Consider the following 8,951-nt stretch of genomic DNA (forward strand, 5'->3'; position numbering starts at 1 on the left):
CATATGTTGAAATAGCCTTCGTCGGCAATAGAAAGGGGATTCCTAGAGTAAGGAGACGCATGCGCACTACTTGGTTTTTAAAAATACATGAATGAAAAAAGTGAAGCGCATTCGTTACGCAATTGGTACGCCATGCGTAAATGTGATTCATGCAAATTGCTGACTTTTAATTATTTCCGAGTATTTACATACAGGTTTGTTTTTTGTTGTTCTTTTTTATTGATAGCTGTTTATGAATATTCATTATTTGAATGGTTAGTGAAATGTTTCAGATAATGCAACTGTAGATGTGCGTTATTTAAACATTTTAAAAAAATGACATTACCATAAAAAAGAAAAAAAATATCAGAGCTACAATGGTTCGATTATGACATCGTTATCACGTATGTATGCATAATTTTAAATGAATAAATTGTTGACATCAGTAGTAGTATGTGGTGTGTATATATATATATATATATATATATATATATATAATCTTGTCGCACTGACTGCGATTTTCATAAGTTTTTCTTTATTCAGATTTCAAGTTTAGCCTACTTTCAATGTAGAGCTAAAGATAGTAAAACGTTCTGTTGATTCAAGGAGTATTCCTGCCAATGTGGCACATGATATGTGACGTCAAAGTCTACTAAATATCACGAGACTCTTCATTCATGAACGGGAATTCCAATACGTCACGAAATGTGTGACCTAGATAAAAGGCATCTCCATAAAACAACACACAGCTAGGCTCTATATGTAATTTTCATTTATTTAGCAAAATTATCCATTATATAATATAATCATCATAATACGTATTTAATATACAGATAGATAGATTCATACCGGGGTGAATAAATGGGATGTGGATTAAGCAATGTTACACCCGTGGAATGTCTGTGGTTTGAAGGTAGTGGGTGGCTTGCCGGTCATCGAGTTAGTGTCACACCTTGTGTGTACATGAATTAATGTGGTTTTTGGTGTGTTTTTTATTTTAAGTCTCTAAAGAGTAAGTATTTAATATGATTGGGCCCATTATCACAATTTTGACAATTCTTAAATGATTTAATTAATAATTTTCAGGAAGAGATTAAAATATTATTGACAAGTTAAAAAGCTCAAGCTCTCTCTCTCTCTTATTGATTCACGTAGTAATTCGATATATCTTTTTTAAAAATTCTTATAAATGCCAAGGTTCTTTTCACAAAAAGTACGACCGTATCAAGTTTTCACCACCTACAATATAGTAAGCACCATGTCTGTAGTAAGTGTGCGGCTCTTTTGTCTAGAGAGTGGAAAGTGGTGATCAAATCATCAAAGAATATGGGTATATCCCCGATACCAACACTACTCTGATTTAAAGAAAAATCGTAGAAAAAAAGTCCAACAACATATTCTGCCCTTTCTCCAATTTTCGTTGTATCATGTTTGAAACTCGGCTTTATATACATGTATATATATATGGGCTTGAATCACACTCAAGCTTCATTTCTAGAGATTGTCTATAATTAACATCGACGCGTGTTATAGAGACTATATCAAACAGATTGAAATCTGTTTAAATTATCATTAATTTATGAAGACAGGATCTTAATTTGAATTCAAAATATTAGTGTACTGAATACTGATGCATCAATTCTTGTGATCTGGAAAGCTGCCAGGATTTAACGCACATTTGATCAATAGCGCATCAAGCCTATATACGTGTACTGCAGAAGGTCGTTCTCAATATTTACCCTCTGATTTACAAAGTCAGTCGATAGCGCTCTGGGGGTCTGCGTGACGTCAAACTGTATAGTTACTAGGCGCATCATATCAAATGTTTACCATTGCAACTGCAAACATACTGACCACGAACTTATAGAGTGGTGTTTAAATTTAGGTGAATAACAATTACATTCAACACGATGCACTTTCAGACATATATACTATGTAGTATTACCTAGGTTTGCCAAGGATAAAGACTTTAGAAAGTTGTATTCTTTTCAAATTAGACAAACCGGATGTGCAACATTACACACCTTAGGACGTCACTCGATATAAAAACACTTTACTCATAGTACGATATTCAATATATATATATATATATATATATATATATATATATATATATATATATAAACGAGGGCTGTTCGATATGTAATATATTACACATATTGTACGATATCTCAAAAACATTCGACTCAGATAGTGAAATGAACATTACATATCCTTTCAAAGTATTCTCCGTAATTTGAAATACATAATTTCAATCTTTGAATCCATTTCTGAAATGCATCACGGTACGTTGATTTTGGTAGACCTCTGAGGCACAGACTGATGGCTGAGTCAAGGGCTTGTCGGGACTGGTAACGACGACCAGATAAGAACTTTTTAAGTTTTGAAAAAAAGGAAAAAGTCGCATGGGCTAGATCTGGAGAGTATGGTGGGTGTGGCAAGACGGTAACCTTCTCCGACTTCAAAAATTGCTTCACAAGCTCAGATGTATGTGATGGATCATTATCATGAAGTAGACGAACATGCCTAAATCCTGACACAGGGCGTCGTTTATGATAATATTTCTTGAGCTTTTTTAGTATAACATCTTGGTAATACCGACCTGTAACACTTTGCCCCTCGGCACCAGAATTTGTACGGGTACACCACCACATGAGAAGAATATGCAATTAAGAACCATCTTTGTGCTGACGGTTCTTTTGGCAACTACAAGCCTTCTACCGTGTTTAGTTACCCATGTTTTGTTTCCGATTTTTCTTACTGGTTCGAAATAGTGAACCCATGTTTCGTCACCAGTAACAATGTTTGCAAATTGTCTTTGATTGAATTTGGGAAACATTTTGAGCAATTGCTTAGCGGTTTTTACTCGTACCCGTTTTTGGTCGTCTGTTAATATATGCGATATCCATCTGGCAGAAATCTTTCGTACTTTCAAAATACGCTTCAAAATGAAATGCACCCGTGATAACGATATGCCAACAGCTTTGGCAATATGACGAATCGTGTATCTGCCATCACTTTCAATTATTTCCCTTACTTTTGAGATATTTGCTTTTCCTGTTACAGTCACAGGTCGGCCAGATTTTGCTGCATCTTTGACGGACTCTGTGCCAGTCCGAGATTTCTTTCTCCACCTACAAACTGTCTCATAAGATACCTTATCAGACCCATAAACTTCCCCCAATTCCTTATATGATACAGTATTTTTATCGCATCATTTTGATGCAATTATTTTCGGTTGCAAGGGATAATTAGATAACGAAGAAAAAACTCTGATGGAACATGGAGATGAAATGAATTTTTTAAAGTAATGTTACCTTTCTTTTATTCCATCGAATAAAAAATAAATTTGCACATTCATTATGAATAAAAGACGATGACATTGAAAGGAAAGTTTTGTTTTAAAAATGCAGTTTCTTTGACATTATAAATGAGTTTGATATGCCGATGGTTCTATCTGAAAACTTGGCGAGTTATCGGTAGGAATATTTTACATGAAAACTATTAGTCTGTATTTTTATTTGCTTAGCATATATTTAATTCCCTACGAACCGCAGTAGTTTTGCTTGTCATAAGTTGTATATGGTAGCCCAGTTTTTAGCTGTTTCAGCTTGTACAAGTAACATTTTGTCATCAAGCTGGCTACACCCAGACAACATTTGCATTTAAAAAGATGAAAGGTTTTTAACAAAATTGTGTCTATTCATATTCTATATCACACTAGAGATTCTAAATATATGGTCAAAATCAAGGTGCGTTTTAAATTCCTGGACAATATTTCATATATGTGATGAGGAGTTGTCTCTGTCGGCATGTTTGACATAACAATTTGACACAAATATTGCACAATGCAAAATACATAAAATTGAATTTAAATCACCACCAAAGCTTCCGGAAGTTAATAAGATAGAAATTAGAACAGCAATAAATTAAAAAAAAAAGAAGCGGGGAAATAAATATCTCTGGTAAAATGTTTCTCTTCGGGTCCTATACTGACACGCATTGTACGTAATTTGTACTAGATTCAGCGCTTACCGAGAAAGGGAACCCGAGTGTTTTAAAGCCATGATAGAATCTCTAGAGTCTATATCATCTGTTGTATCGCATTTCTCATAGAACTTCAATGCACTTACAAGTGAAAACAATAACTCACAATCAAAGTTGCTGATTCACTTTCGACACTGCCATGCATGCTTACTAAAACATGAGATTTCTGTCAAAGAATTGTTTCAATATACGGAAGTTTCAAAGTCAAATGAATTTTGCAATGTCTAACAGAAAACATCCATGACAACCTTGAACGATGAAAAATTATAAATTGTTTCTTTGACAAGGAAAACATGCAATGATATAATCGTGTATTTGCCAAGACATACTGTATATACATGTGTGACTTACACGTATACTCATACATGATAAACTGTACCTGTAGCTTTTAAAGATATTTTATATACTTGTACTGAGTGTCGGAAGTCATTTTTATTTTCGCAGTTTTCTTCATCCAGAGAGAAAGAGGCTGTTTCCTAAAGTTGGGAATGGGACAAAATTCAACAACAAAACTAAATTATATACCCACGATTTCACAAGACAGCTGTGTACATCACACAAAGACACACAACTAACAACAGATTGTAATAAAATCCATATTAACGTAGACATATTATACCCGGGCTTCATGAAAACTTGATTCTCAGAAGGATTTCTTACATTCTAGATTTCACATATATACTGCTTCTCGCTTCCTCTTTTTATTTCATGAATTGAGGTTCAAATGTTGATGAAGCATTAGCATATGAATTATTGGGAAAAAATGCACTTAAACACTGCAACAAGTATTGAATCTGTGTCCCAGTTACACTCAGAGGGGGCCAAACTTTAGATGTGGCGAGGCAAACAGTGCCTACCACAGACTGCCCCCGACAGTCCTCAAAGGGAACATGTGACCCAACAGCATTGATCTCGGGTTAACTGATCTGTCAAGGACCAACAAATTCAGACTAGATTTTATCGACAAGGTTGATTGTCATCCACTTCGTTCATTTTTAAGCTGGATATTTATTGTTCTAGTCCGAAAACGATTTTTTTAATCATCTATATCCTGTAATAATGATACTTTTATCCCAGTATCAGCCATCTGTTAATGAATAGCAACCATATTGTTTATAGTAGAAACATTGCAACACTGATCAATGTTTAATGAAACAGATAAAACTTCAAACTGTAAAGGGTCATGGGAACATTGATTTTGTAAGAACAGACGATCACGAGATTTTTGACGTCACACAGCACACACGTCACATTGACCATTCCATTCCCGTTTCGATTTGTTTGGGTTACTCTCCAAGGAACATCAAAACCCTCTTTCTGCATATGACCTTGATGTATTTAAACAGGGTATCAGTGAACAAACATTACGCATACGCAGTTGACTTCATTGCCAAATTATGAGCTATTCTAAAACACATGACTAGATCAATGATGAAAAAAAAAAACAACACCCCAACAAAACAACCTCAAATCTGTGTACGTGTTACTTCTCATTTTCACCTTGAAATCTCAGTACATGTATATTTCTTATCACTTCAAAAACCTAATGTGCATATCCATTTTAAAAATAGAAATGATCAGTTCACCATGATAAAAAAACAAACAACTAAGCTAATTTGCATTGGTCTTATCTAAAATCTTGTTAAGATCGAATTAATTTACATCTTTGTATCCTACAAAGGGCTTGTCATTGGATTTACCCATGAGTACATACAAATTAAACGAACTTGTAACTCCGAGAAACTTTCGCTCGACGTGTTGTTCCGAACATCATGATCTCATGGAATTTTACGGAGTTTTGAATTTAGTTCTCGTTTCCTAATCCGTAACATTTTTGGCAAATCACGCCAAATTTAGAGGTTCGGTAACAAAAGAACTGCATTCTTTTCTTGAATGCGTGTGGTGAATATCCAGGTCGCTGCTATTCGTGTCAGTCTCCATTGTTCAAAATATAATGCTCAATCATATGTCTCTGTGACGTCACAATTAACTTGAGAGACTTATATTAATACCGAATTTTCTTACGTCAATAAAGTTTGAGTTCTCCCTACTGCTTCAAGTGGGGTCTGCCAATTTGGCTTTTTTATGAAAAGGATATTGAAGACCTCAATTCAAAAGAGTTTTTGTGCTTAAATGTTCCATTCGTGCTATATTTAAACTACGATTGTAAAACCTGAAGAAAAAAAAGCATTAAGCACTGTCTGAGATTTTAACTCTGATAACTTGTAAAATGACTCTCCGTGATATCAATATTCTAAGGACGGTGAACAGAAAGTGTCTTGTCCGCTGTCGCTGCAGAATTATCCACCCTCACCAAATTAGAATCACCCACCCTCACATCAACCTCGGATTACCGAGGTCTAAAATGACAACATTCCAGAACCGTCTTTTCTGCCCGGTTAATTGTTATTTTCTGAAACGACAACATTCCTGAACTTTTTTTTTCAAATCACCTAATCTTGCATCGTAAAGTATATTAATGTCAGTATGTGAAAGGACTAATGGTCACATGCCCCTGATAAATGATAAAGATAAAGGGTGCATCATAAGCAGCAGACCTATCGATATTGTATTTCCTTAAAATGTTCTGTTCTCTTCCTTTTCTTTTGTTTGAACATAAAATTTCGGGTATCGGATAGCCAGAATTACGAAAGTCCGATACACTTGTGTTGGGTCCGACGTATTTCCTTTAATCTACTTTATTTTTCTTTGATCACAATATATGACACCACGCTGGACTATTCTCTAGATAGAATGAACTGCATGCAAGTTAAAGAACTGCCAAGTCTGGGGATAAAGTACTTTGTCCAATAAACTTGCACCTACAGCGCAATTAAATATTCTCGGTCATCTGTATATCAATACAACAAATCTAGAAGTTGAATTTACTGTATGTAAAAGTATACATAGTTGATTAGTATATGTGGAGAGAGAGAGAGAGAGAGAGAGAGAGAGAGAGAGAGAGAGAGACATATACACATTAAAACAACATATACACTCCAAAGTTCAAAAGCTACATACAGAGCCATTCTGCACTTGTTAAAGTGTAACGGAAATTTTTCATTCATACAATTAGGGGTGAGAGTAGTTCTCCTTAACACACTCCGTTTATTATCATTCCGGACTCTTCAATAAAATCCCCTTGCGTTTTAATAATCCAGATGACTGCTTTAACTAAAATGTTTTTTTCCCCTTCAGATTGTTAAATTCTATTTCATTTTCAAACGTTCAAAATGATCATGCTGATAAATCTACATATAATCCACACAACATAATTAAGTGGAAGTATAGAGTTATCATTCTGATGAAATAACTCGTTAAATTTAAAAGACTATACTATACAATTTGCGGTGCAGGAGTGCAATTTCAGGGGCAATTTTATATGCGTGAGCAGAATCCATGCTCGTGCAACAAACCATTTTATTTTTTAGCTCAAACTAAAAATCAAATCTTTTCTACTCTAAGCTGGAAATTTTCCAGTATCAGAAAGAGTAGAAAAGGTCTGATTTTAATTAGATTAAATAACAAGCTATGTTGAAGTTGTACATGCTTTTAAGAGTCCTGCTCAGACCTTCATTCCTCAGTTCTTCTAAATGTTCCTGCAATAACATGGTAACCGATGCATATTTCCACTTCCAAGGGGGCCAATTATCACGCGACACAAAAGATTAAACCATTCACATAATATAGGGAATTTTTCAAAGCATAAAAAGACGTTCGCAGTGTTGAGTCAATGAAATCTAATCCTACTTTAAAGCGCTCAATTGACTTTCATGATCAAGATTATGACAATTATGGAATAATTTTACTTGAGAAACTATACCTCATTCTATACCTCATTCTATACCTCATTCTATAATGATCTGGAATCTATAGAAGTGTCCTGACATCAAAAAGCAGCGTCAATATGTCCGCGGGTTTTCAAATACATGTATAATTATATATATTTTGCCTTCGACAGAGCCATTTACTCATGAATGCGATGCAGTTGGGAACAATGTGCGTATGAATCTTGATAAATATACAAGTAGTGCGTCTATTTTGGGAAATGTGTATCAGGTTTTTTTTAACTGGTAATTTGTCTTGGAATATGAAATTCTTTGTTCCACTATTGATATCTCTGTATCTCTCTATTGCATATTTTCACAAAAAACTACATATCTGCGACCGCTATACTTTATTATACCGGTAGAAGGCCAATCTCGAAAGCTTGCAAAAAGCGTGAAACGATTACATAAATCGAAATTGGGATGGGATAGACAGGGAATCCACACATTGCGGAGAAATTATCGCCGCAAAAATAATCAGAAGGGGGGGGGGGGGGGGAAGGGAGGATATGTAGCTATTGTCCATACTTCAGGTACCTGTGATATTGACCAACAGTGAACTTTAAGCAACAATCACTCCCCTAAATCATTCCAGAGAACGCTGTCTTGTTATGTGATGTATATGCAGTAATTGACCTGCCAATAAGACATTCAATAATAAATGAAAGGGTAGAAATGTTACACAGAGTCGATTGCACAGTAGAGTTTTCCGTAACAAGATCACTCTGCTCATTTGGTAAAAATGGTACTTCATTTTCTCTTCGCATCCAAACAATTTTGGACAACTCTAAAGGCCCATTAAAGTTTTTAACAACAGGTAGCATTTTGTAATCAGAGTTGTAGAAATGTGTACAGTAGTTTTTAACGGATCCTGCTCAGATCATGTACAATATTCTCCATACCTCAATAAACAGACTTTTGACTGGCTGTCAATACTCCACGTAATTCTACATCGTTACGCACATGATAACCTTCTACAATTCCTCTATATACCCCCAACCCATTTCTCAAAGTATCATATTCAGCACCCCCACTGGCGGAGGGTTTAGGAAATCCCTCAGGGCCTCTCGGTATATTTTCTGCTTCGTCACCATGAAG

This window comes from Ostrea edulis, chromosome 1, assembly GCF_947568905.1.
Source record: "Ostrea edulis chromosome 1, xbOstEdul1.1, whole genome shotgun sequence".
NCBI lineage: Eukaryota > Metazoa > Mollusca > Bivalvia > Ostreida > Ostreidae > Ostrea > Ostrea edulis.